Source organism: Teleopsis dalmanni, chromosome 2 (assembly GCF_002237135.1).
Source record: "Teleopsis dalmanni isolate 2A chromosome 2, ASM223713v2, whole genome shotgun sequence".
NCBI lineage: Eukaryota > Metazoa > Arthropoda > Insecta > Diptera > Diopsidae > Teleopsis > Teleopsis dalmanni.
In genome coordinates this window covers 64,927,668-64,940,763 of record NC_051847.1, presented here as the reverse complement: position 1 = coordinate 64,940,763, position 13,096 = coordinate 64,927,668, and positions in this window count along the sequence as shown.

Here is a 13,096-nt window from a genome sequence, read left to right as displayed (position 1 = left end):
ATGAAATGACATTATAATGCTTAACAATTGATAAGTTAGCAGTTTCGTTCATTTTACTATCATATTGCTCCAAAAACTTTTAAATTGCCATCGTTCTTACTGACGATGTGTCTGAGAAGCTGCCAAGAAGGTTTTCCCCAAAAATCTGTTTATTCTGGAAGTTTAGCTTGGGCAGTCACTGAGAAAATATTTAATTGTTTTTTTTTTATAGTATGACGATTCGATTAAACCGATTGAACAATTAAAACCGATTCAAAGATTTTTTAAAATTAAACCCGTTTAATAAGTACATTCGATTAAATTGAACCAAATAGGTACTTAAATTTTATTTAATATCGAATACTATATCTAATACTATTAATATACTATAACATGAACCCGTTTAAAATCGCTCAAGCTCGGTCCTATTTCAAAATTTGAAATATGAATTTAATATTTAATATATTAAAGACGTATATAAATATATTATAATCTTGTGGGTATTTACTTTGTGTGGTGTTGGGCATCTACTATCATTATAGGTTGGTAAAAGATTTTTTTGTTTGCAAAACCTTTTTTTAAATTTTTTTTTTGCAAATTCGGCTTTGAGTTTAAATAAGTTTTATAAATAAGTTGTTTTTTTTGGAATAACATGAAAATTCTTTTCATTATTTAATTGATTATATATTTTAAGTTTGCAACTTTTTAAAAAAAAACAATGTATATAAAATTATTTTACCCAAGTTGAAATTAAGAAAGCAGTAATTAATCTGAGTTCATATATGATATTTTCAATTTGATTCAACCTAAATTTACTCTCGATCTGTCAAATTTTTAAAGTAATCCAACATTTTTGTAGTAGTGTTGGTAGTCAGTTATATTTGTTATAATACATATATCAAATCAAATTAGACTTTACCTGCCAAGTCATATAAAACAGCTATTAAATTCAGGATAATTTTGCTAATCTGGTAAAATATATAGAGTGTTATAAATTATTCTGGAATATTATACATTTTACTCGAAATTTACTAATCGGAAATGAAAATGACAAGAAAAGTGAATTTCGATTAGTTTTACCAATCAATAACATGAGATTTTAGATTAAGAAAATAATTAAGGATCTTAGATTCTTTAAAAACCAAAAAAAAAAGTGTGGTTGAAATATATTGGCAAATTATAATATGTTAAATGCTTTTTTTGACATATCAGACAATAAGTTATAAGACAATTACAAGAAAACTTAAATGTATATCTGTATATTGTATATCTGTATATTTATATATAAAACATTTTTATAAAATTTAACCCAAATTTGTTTGAAATTTTCTTACTTGTCATATGTTTACTGGCTTATGCAGTGATGCCAAGTTATTTTTAAGCACCTAAAGTTGTTCTATTAGAGCATTCACGTCAAAAGAATACACTTTATAAAAGCTGATAGTTAATTGGAGCAAACCCGGTTAAGAAAATTGTAACGATTTTGAGTTTAGTTAAGTTAAAGTCTATATATTTAGATTAAACTAAAATGTGTCATTAATTTTATGTATGTATATTTATATAGAAAATATTTTTATAAAATTCAACCCAAATTTGTTTGAAATTTTCTTGCTTGTCATATGTTTACTGGCTTATGCAGTGATGCCAAGTTATTTTTAAGCACCTAAAGTTGTTCTATTGGATCATTCACGTCAAAAGAATACACTCTATAAAAGCTGATAGTTAATTGGAGCAAACCCGGTTAAGAAAATTGTAACGATTTTGAGTTTAGTTAAGAATGTAGTCTAAATATTTAGTTTCAGTTAAAATTAACTTTTTCCTTTCTTAAATAATTTTTTTTTAAACTAAATTAAATTGCGTTTTATGTATGTTTGCTTATTATTGAATAAATTATATATTTAAAATGACTTCATTCAATTTTTTAAGAATTTTTTTTAATAGTTTAAAATTAGACTTTGAGTCTTTCGATTCAATTGAAAAATTAAAATATTTTCAATTTAGTTCAATACAAATGCCGCAGATAAATTGAATAAGAAACTGCTGAATTGAATTGAAATGATATTAAGAAACGAACGCGAAGCAAATTTAAAGATGAGTAAATACACTTAATTACAAAGCGGCAACAGAAAGTTGCCGCCGATAAAATCAAATGACGTTTGCGTTCATATTAAGCGGCCAATAAATCAGAAACGATAAATTTGCTAACAACACACGCCAATCGATTGGTGTTTTAAAGGAGGCGCGTCTCGGCACGATCCGGTATCGAACGTTACGGTTCGGGTCAGTATGGCACATTTATTGTATTGTATCTATGCGAAGAGTTTTGTATGCATGAAGAGCGCGTTTATATACGATTTTTGGTTTCCTTATGCGATGCGAAGTGTTGAAGTTCACCCAACAGAATTTCCTTGATTTAATCGATTTCATGTTAAAACGATGACGCCATTCTTGAACCTCAAATGAAGCACAAATGATCACATTGAATTTCTGTTAGCAATGCAATATATAAAAGATATACATTTAGGTAACTTATATGTATAGCAAAATTTATTATACCTCATTTATATCAAAATAGAAATAAATAAATTTTATCGATATTGGCTTAAGGAAATAACTTTAAAGTTATTATCGATTTTCTTTTTTTGTCACTATAAATTAGTTAAAATTCTTTTTTGGTGGAATTTGTGTTAAAAGTTTCTGCGTTCCCACAATTTTCACATTCAAAAACCGCAAAATATACCAGAATTTGTAAACAAAAATTTATTTAAAATATTTAATTCATAAGAAGAAATCATCAAAACAACTTTAAATAAAATTAACTTAACAGCTTTTTATGGACGTCACGCAATTCCGGAGTTTGCGGTTGGGATTTGTGGTCTCAGAGACACAAAGCGCTTGGTTTTTTATTATTAGTTGCCGGCCGGCAAAGTTACATTTCATTTAAAAATAACCAGAAATATGCACAAAAATAGGTAAATATGATATATGTATGTATAATGAGAAAAACAGCACAACAACAAATGTTAAATGTTAAGCAATAAATTGTGCAATCCGATGCCAATTAGTATCGTTTTTGCCTACTTACTACAAAAAAAAATCTATAAAAATCTATAAAAATAAAAATCAATTGTAAAATGATATTTTTAAGAAATCGAATAGGCACAACCAATGTACGCACAAATCGAATACGGTTAGACATTTATTTGCTTATAGACATGGAAAATCCTTGGCCATGCTTTACTACAGAGATACTCCCGCCTCACTTGCATTTGTGGGTTGCGTTGCAGCACACACCCAAAGGCAAAATTATAAAAATACTGTTAAATTCAGAAATATAGTAGCGTATATATTTATAAATAGTAGAGTATTTATATATTTATATTGTATATGCATATAGAATATAGAATATAGACTAGAATAATATCAAATAGTCAACTTTGACGCAATATGGGAGCTGAACACTGGTTCAGTAAACCCGCACACATATTACTCAATATCTATTAAGTACAATTCACCAATAGTAATAAATTAACTAATAGTTAAGATTGTGCTACTCATATCCAATAAAATGACGTTTTTAAAAAAAAAAACAAAAGCTATGACGTATGATCTGGCAAAAGAGATACACCTACGAAAGTTTGGTTGACTAGGATGATTGACTACGTAAGCCAATAAACGATATAACGCATAGTGTGCTCTCCTGGAATCCTCAAGACCATAGCAATAGAGGCCTTGAAAAATATTTTATTTTTAATGTAATAATTTACAGCACTGAATACGAATTTTTTGAAAGAAATATATACTAATTTTAATAATATATTTAATATATTTTAATTCATTTATAAAAATATATCATAAAATATATATCATAAAAATAAAATAATGTTATGATAAGAAACATGTTGTGGGCCGTGCTTTAGACATCCTTGATATAGAACACTTATAAATAAAACAACAAAAACTATAAATGAACTAAGATTTATGACACGAAATGGTCAACTTTGGAAAAAAATTGTTACAGAAACATAAATAATAATTTATATATTTATTGTTGTGAACATGATAATAATAATAATAATTTATATATATGTATTTAAAAAATCATAATTATAGATAGATATATGCACATAACAGAACTGTAGCAGGAGTGAAACAAGATTGCGTACTCTTGCCTCTAGTTTTTATCACGGTTCTCGAACTGGTGTACGAGAATTTCCATGAAGCGGCTAGTTATTGGAAGATAACGCGAAAGTTAGGTGATCTAGTCTAGTCTGATAATGTGGCTCTATTTAGCAACGCATGTAATGAGTTGCAAGAGAGACTTATGACCGTAGCTAACGACTCTGCAAAAAACGGCTTTCGAATTAACATCGCAACAAGTAGATTGGGCATACCCTACGGAAGGATACAAACGAAATAGTACATGTAGCCCTACAATGAAACCCCCAAGGTACAAAAAGAAGCATTAATATAGAAACGAATAAAAGATTTAATGAGTTAAGACATATAGCTAGAATCGGAGATTTGTGGAATTCCTATGTAAATAGGCTAAGTTCTTAATTTACCCCTAATTGCTGTAATACTAGAACATGCCAATAATAAAAAATAATATGTGCATATCATTCTTATATATAATATCTACAATTTTTAAAAATATATCATACGCATAGTGCATCACTTAAACTACATATAACGTATTTAATTTAAAAATCATCAAGGTCTTGAATTTACGTATAGAAATTTATTGAATAAATTAAAGAAAATAACCAGATTGTTATCAAAACAATAAATTTCTATTTTATAAAGATTTTAATTTACTGATAATTAAAATATTTTTGCGGTTAGCTTAATTTATGGCAACAATTCAATTAAATTTGTGATCCAAATGAATCACACCAAAATTTATTTTAAAAACTTTTAGTAAAATTAACAAAAATTAAGTAAAAATATATTCAGAGAAATTTACTACGTCAATTACTGAGATTTTGTTGACTAGGTATCTTTATTTACCAATAATTAATATTAATCACTTTTCAATGTTTTTGTTTAAATTAACAAATAAAATTTGTACCTATTGTTAATATTATGAGTACAAAAGCTGAGAAGATTCAAATTTTTTTTAAAAATATCGTTGTTTATAATGCATTCAGATTTTTGGGGTAATTTATTCAAAAACCAGTTGTTAATGCAACTAAAATTAACAACCTGTTCACATCTGTCATCATATAATTTAAAAAAAATAAATGCCTAGCATTTGCAGTCCATACAAATTATATACGGACTATAAACTAGTTTACAAAATTCGAATATTTCCTAAGACCAATGATGATGAGTACTTGGCAATACTCGAAACTGCGTTGTATGATCAGCCAAATTTCAATAAATTAACTAAATTATTGTTGTTGTTTTATCATTTCTATTTGAACACTTCTAAATTTTTAAATTGTTTCATTTCGTCATAAAGAAGCGTCAATCTTGACAGAAAACAGTTTGCATTAAAAAAATAAGTTATGTGACTAATTGTTACTTGTTATTAGGTTATTCGAAAAGTATCTATTTGGATACTGATGCATTCGATAAAATAGTGGTTCCCAACCGGTGCACCGTAGACAAACGTGGTCCGCGAGATGGTTCAAAATAGTTCAGGAATTAAATTTAAGAGGTATAGATATATTATTTGTAGTTTGTCCATTAAGGCCTCACTCAATAGGAAATAAGCAATAAAAATTTCCAAGTAATATATAATTACTAGCCCATATAATGTACCTATGCACTTATACAATTTTTTAGACATTACAAAAGAGGTGCATGAAGTATATTAAAATAATCATACAGTTTATTATTCTTAAAGTTTGTGGCCTCTATTGAAAACAAAAATATTAAAAAAGTCTTTGGGAAAAAATATTCGAAACCACTGCACCAAAACCACCTATATCTATAATACTAATCAAAATGTTTTAGAAACTCTATTCGTTATGTTAGAAACTTAATAATCAGATAAGTATATTAAAATAATTATACAGTTTATTATTCTTAAACTTGGTGGTACCTATTAAAAACCTAAATATCATAAAAGTCCTTGAGAAAAAAAAAGGTTTGAAACTCTTGCACTAAAACTATCAATTACACAATATTACTCGATATAATTCAGAAACTCTACTCGTTATGTTTGAAATTTGATAATCAGATAAGCATTTTAAAATAATCATATATTTTATTATTTTTAAACTTTGTGGTCTTTATTGAAAATCAAAATATCATAAAAGTCCTTGAGAAAAAAAAAAGTTTTGAAACTTTTGCACTAATACTACTTATTACACAATATTACTCGATACATTTCAGAAAATCAACTCGTTACATTTGAAACCAGATAAACACATAAGAAGTCCTTGGTCAAAAAAAGGTTGGAAACCACTGCACTAAAACCACCTATTACACAATACTACTCAAAATATTTTAGAGACTCTACTCGTTATGTTTGAAACTTGATAATCAGATAAGCATTTTAAAATAATCATACCTTTTATTATTTTTAAACTAAGTGGTCTTTATTGAACACAAAAATATCAGAAAAGTCCTTGAGGAGAAAAAAAATTTTAAAACCTCAGCACTAAAACTACTTATAACACAATCTTACTCGTTATGTTTCAGAAACTCTACTCGTTATGTTTGAAACCTAAAACTACTTTAATCTCCTTGTAGACTCGCTATTGTCCACAATGTTTGCAGCTAACTCATTAAGATGCCTATTTCTCTGTTCTATAAGTTCACATTTTAAGAAAAATTTCTTGTATCAATATTTTAATAACATCACCAACAAACCTCTTTCATATGTTCTAATAGATACTCACACCTACGTATCTATGTTACAGATATGGTAGTCTTATGTGCATTAATTAATTTATGTGAAGAATAACTTCTAAACACACTTCATGCTTAACTAAGCATGTTCAAGAATTAGAGGTGTACGTATGTATATAAATGAATATATATTTATATATATATGGTACTGTATATATATTTATAATCACACAACTCGTTAATTTTTTATTACACAGGAGTTGGCCAAGAGCAACCGAAGTAGTTGAGAAAACAAATCAAGTAAACGAGACTGCTTGGTTCCAAAGACTGACATAAAAGCATATATCAGTTAATTTTTTTTTTTTTTTTGATATCTTAAATATTCAACAATAAAAATAATCATGTTAAACATGCACGTACAGATACAAAAACAAAAAAAAATATAATAAAAAAGATACAAATTAAGAAGAGTTTTAAGAAGTTTAAAAAGAGTTTAAAGTAGTCTTTTTTTATTTGTTGAAGAGTATTTAAGAGTTAAACTAATGCAACCGGCAAGTTGTGTAGTAGTTAGTTTACTTAAATAACAGATAATACAGATAAATGTTAAGTTTATTCTCTTAAAAAGATAAAACGTATGAAACGTATTATGAAATGCTGGACTATCTTTACAGTTGAGCTCTCGTTGTATTTTTGGCTGTATTGTACTCGCGTTTGTATCTTGTATCTTGTTAGCCAAGCTGTAAGTAATTTGTTATTTTTATACACATTGTAATTTATTTAGGACTGTTTTATAATTAGTTACTGTGTTTATTATTCTATTTTTAAACATTTTCAACAATTTCAACAAACAATTAATTTGAATTATAAATTGAGATGAGGACATCAAACAATTTTGTTGAACTGAGACACGTACCACCTTTGTGCCAGTCTTAATAAAACCGGCAACATTATCGACAATAAATTAGTATTCATTTGAGTATTAACAAGTATCTCGCTGTGCAGAAACGGTGTGTTGCATAAATTTCTCATCCAATCTCATCCATATTAACAAAAGTTAACTTAATAAGCGGACGTTAAGAAAGAAGTCCGTTTACATAAAAAATTAATTGGGGTTTTAATTGCTTGTTAAGTTGTTAACATGGTTGGTAGTAAAATCTTAATTATGATGATACTCATACACATAATGATATGACACTTTTATGACAAACAGTTCAGGTTTTTTTTTTTATTAAGATATGAGTATCTGCTTTATTTTATAAACTCGAACTCGTATTTATTTCTTTATGAATTACTACGTGTTCCAATGTAGCTCATTCATTCATACAATATTTTATTTTTATCTGCTTGAGAGCCTCACAAGTTGTTGATAAGAGGTTTTAATTTTAAATACTCGTTCATAATATCACATAAGTAGCAAATTACTTAAGTTGTTATTATTGCGGTTTATATATATTACGTCTTTTTTTTCATTTTTTTTTTATTATAATTTAAATAAAATTTTTATTTAAGACGTTCACTTTGAGGTAAACCAATTTTTGCTGTGCGCCTAGTCAAATTGAATATAATTTCATTTGATGTAAATGAAATTGATTATTTTTTAATCAATTTATTTTTAAGTGAAAGTAAATTAATTTAATCTAGTCATGTTGTTTTTATAATTGAAAACAATTTTTAATTTAATTTTTATGTATGAGAACATTGAAATGGATTTCAATATAAGACTTGTAATGATTTCGTTTTATTAAGTACAAGGTATTAGATTAAAAAATAAATACGTGATTTGGGATATCGAATTTTTCATATTAAAATAATATAAAGTCATCTATAAACCATAATAAATTTAATTTATTTTTTGTAAAATGATGTTAATAAAATTTACAAAAACTTTCTATTAAACCACTATATACTAACGTACGCGGAAAGGAATACGCGAACAAACTAGCCAGGAAAGGAGTATCCATACCGATGATAAGGCCAGAACTTTTTTGTGGACTAAGACATAGTACGCTCCTTTCTCTCATAAAAATAAAGGTGAACCAAAATAAAAAGGATTACTAGGATAATATACCAGGATTAACACAATTCAAACTACTTGTTGATACCTATAACAGTAAGAGATACCAGAATTGTATGAACCTATCAAAAGAAAAACTTAGAATCATCACAGGAAACTTAACAGGGCATTGTAAATTAAAATACCACCGTACAAGACTGGGTATACTTACGAATGCAAACTGTAGATTCTGTGAAGAGAATTAGGAGTCAGCTACACATATGCTGTTAGAATGTCCTGCGCTAATTCACATACGGAGTAGTCTCCTGGGAATGTATATTCTTACGGAAGAGGAAATAAAACTCTGTAAAGTAGGTTCTATATTAGTTTTTACGCAACAGGGCTTAGAGACCTACTCTAAACCCAGAAAGGGGCACAAGAGACCCAACGGTCGCATAAGATAAAAATTTTTTTAATAACATAAGCTTGTAAAGTGTTATATGAAAATTATTAAGATATTTTAATATTGTATTCATAAATAGAAAAAATATAATGAATTTAAATGAATAAATGAATAATAAGTAGGTAATAATTAATAAATAAATAGTAGTATATTGGGATAATAATATTCCTATAAAATTAGGAATTCTTCTTATGAAGACAAAAGCGAATTTGCCGAAATATTTATAGATATATAAAAAATTAAACCGACTTTAGAATATTTTCGATGTAGCAACTCAAAAAATTAAAAACAAAATTATAAATAAATAGTAAATAATAAATAAATAAATAATAATAAATAAATAAATAAATAATAAATATTATAATTGCTATAAAATCGTATTATGATGGTAAAAAATATAACAAAAAGTTTAGTGATTTCTAAAAACAGATTTGTAATTTACAGAAGTACTATTTCAAGTTAATAATCAACTGAAATAGTATATACATACATATGTGTGTCTCAAACTATAGTTTATTAATTTTAATTAATATATTGTGCATATATTATTGTTCACTTGAGACATGTGATGAAGCGTATATTTTATATTATAATATATACAAGTATATAAAAGTATATAACATATATGTAATCTATATTCATATATATATGAATATAGATACAATACAATAAATTTATTAGGATGGTGTGTCTGATATTAAAAAATACCATCACAAAGGTAATGGTTCAAAACATTATGTTAGAGTTATTCCAATACTGATAGCCAATTTTAGTAGGATTATACAATTCATAAACTAATGGCTAAATCTAGAGTAATTTTTTATCTAGCATTTTTAGTGCAATTTTATTATCGATTGGTAAAACTGGAGCAAAGTATATAACATTCGAGATTAATTTATAACACTCTAGATATTTTGCTAGAGTAGCTAGATTATATTGAAATTATCAGCTGTTTAAAAAAAAATAAAAAAAATCTACCAACACTACTAAAAAAATATAAGATTACTCTAAAAATGTTCGCGTGGGCAACAAAATTTGACAAATCGAGAGTTAATCTCGATATGTTGAATCCAAATTTACCAATCAAAAACGCGATTAGTTTGACATTACTTATGTAGAATATATTTAAACATATGAAAGAAGAATCAGTCTATTTCATTTCATTATCAAAGGTCTCTGAGCTACAACAAATTACTTACTAAACGTATATTTAGCTAAAACCGGTTTTACTATATATTTTCTTATCGAATCATTGTCTCTCACTAATTAAGTTTATAATATTGTTCTTTAAATATATAAATATGTTATTGTCAACCTTCGTAGTTGAGTTGTTAGTAACTATAATTATTTCTACTATGGATCAATTATTTCTACTGTGGCTCATGTAAGAGTAAAAACGCTCTTAACTACTGTAAATAATGAATACTCGTATAAAAGTTTTATAATATTAAAATTTTTATGACTTGTACCTTTATTTGTGGGATGCACCCCGTATTCATTAGAACCCTACAGGTGCATTTTTTGCTTTGTAAATATACTATTGTATTTAGTATATATTTAGTATATATTTAGTATATCCATAACTCAAAGTACCGTTTTGCAAAGCAAAGGTTCGACTTATGCAGACTTTGAGTTAAAGAAATTTTTTGTAATTGCATGTAATTTGCGCTCTAAACTCTGTTGCTGCTCTCTATTTAGTTTGAGTTATAGAAAATTCGATTTATAGAAGTACGAGTTATGGTAGTTTGAATGTACATATATAGGAAATAATAAATCTTTTATCGCTGCATGAATTGAATGATAAACATTTTTTTTAATAGAAATAAATGATTTATTTGGAATGTTTGTCCTTTCTTTTTTTGCTATTCGAAAATCCTCTAAATTTTAAAAAATAGCTTCTTTGTCATTAAAAGAAAACGTAGTTTATCGGCAATAGTAATAAGAACTATAAAAGATTTATATTATAATAAAAAGTATTATATATTAAGTGTTAAAATATTAGATAACTATTGTAGTACAATTGTATTTTATATTTTATTATAAGTGAGAAAAAATATTTATTTCAATGTCAATATTTTCCGTCACTCTATAAAGCCACTTCGAAGGCCCAATACACTTTGAAGACGTAATATGCTTATATCACATATATATATAATATGCAATAATTATCTCAAAAGTTAACAAAAAGTATTTTAATTTCTCAGATAAAATTCTAAAATTATCTAAGCTTGCACTCAAAAATGTTTATAGTCAAAAATAAATATGTAATAAAACTCTAGGAATTTTATTATAAACACAGCAAGTTAATAAATTTTTACTTAATTAAAAATTTGCTTTAAATACTACGTCATACTGTTTAAATTAAATTAAAAATATTTAAAAACTAAAATTAACTACATAAACAAAATAAAAACATGCTTACAGTTGTTTTTCTCAATTATTATTAAGTAATTATTCTTATCAAAGTATGTAATATAATAAAATATAAATCTCTATGAATTACGTATATTCAAAATACCTTCTTCGTTTGTATCACAATTGTGGGCGTTTCGGTATGGAGATAATAATAAATAAGCTTAATATTTTTATATTAGCAAAAATTCTTCATATATATTATACTTAATTTAATTAAAAATATTTCAAAAATTAAGCAAACAAATTTTCGCTAGTCACACCCGTGCTCACATTTATCTATATTGGCAAGAAAAACGCTACTAAATCCTAGAGATTTGTCTAGTATTTAAAAAGTCTTAACTACATAATGAAGACTGCATTTCAAATGACAAGTGTAATTAGAAGGCACTTTAAAAGAGTATCTGAAGTGCTTATCAGCTCGACAAACGGCATACGGCAAACGGCAAACGGCAATAAAAGGCAGCGCTACTAAAATAGCGTATCTAATAAAATGTGAAAAATCCGTAAAATCATGAAAAATAAAGTGAATTATAGAATCAAGCAACAGCGACGACACTGAGTCTGGTATGACTGGCACTGCCTGCCAGTAAATTGCAAGTTGCATGGCAACGTATAAGATCGACTTTGATCGAACTGATCGATTTTATTGGCTTGCAATAGTTGAAAATGTTAATTCATGAAATCGTATCAACCGCTTTAAACGAGTACAGCGTCGCTTAGTTAAGCTAAGTAGTGTGGAGTATGGAGCATGAAGAAGGACGGGAGCTATGACATGATGCTTAACATGATCGCTATAAAATACCCGGGCGTATACGTGATATGAATTGCCTCATCGTATCGGTGTCGCGTTTTTATTGCTTCGCTGTTTTTTTTCTTTCCTTTTTTTTTTTTTTATAACAGTGAGGCAATTACATTTGCGCGCTTACCACAAATGCCTAGAATATTAACGAGATCGAAACTTGAAACTCAATTTACACTTTTAACAAGTGATGCAGTGGCGGATTTCAGCTAAGCTATCAAGTCGCATCAATATATAGCGCAATCTATCAAAAGAAACTCAAAAAAGTAAACGTAATTCATATTTTTATAACTTAAAAATATTTTTTTTTTATATATGTATTCATTTTTTTTTTGTGATGTTTTATTTTTAGTTTATTACACTACCTTCACTACGTGACTGACGATTTCACATGTTATCGCTTAAATGAAAAATGATATCAATTTGCAATCTATACAATTTACTCATCATCCAATGCACACTTTATAAAGATACAAGATCGATCTTGTTGTGGTGGTTATTGTCGGTAAACTATTTGGGTTTTAGCTGTGGTGGGTCTCTTGTGGTCACTAAGTCTACATACGAGTCTACATATACGCTCGCAGTGAGCGCGGTTGATCACTATAAGCGCGGTTGATCACTATAAGCGCGGTTGGTTGGGTGTGTT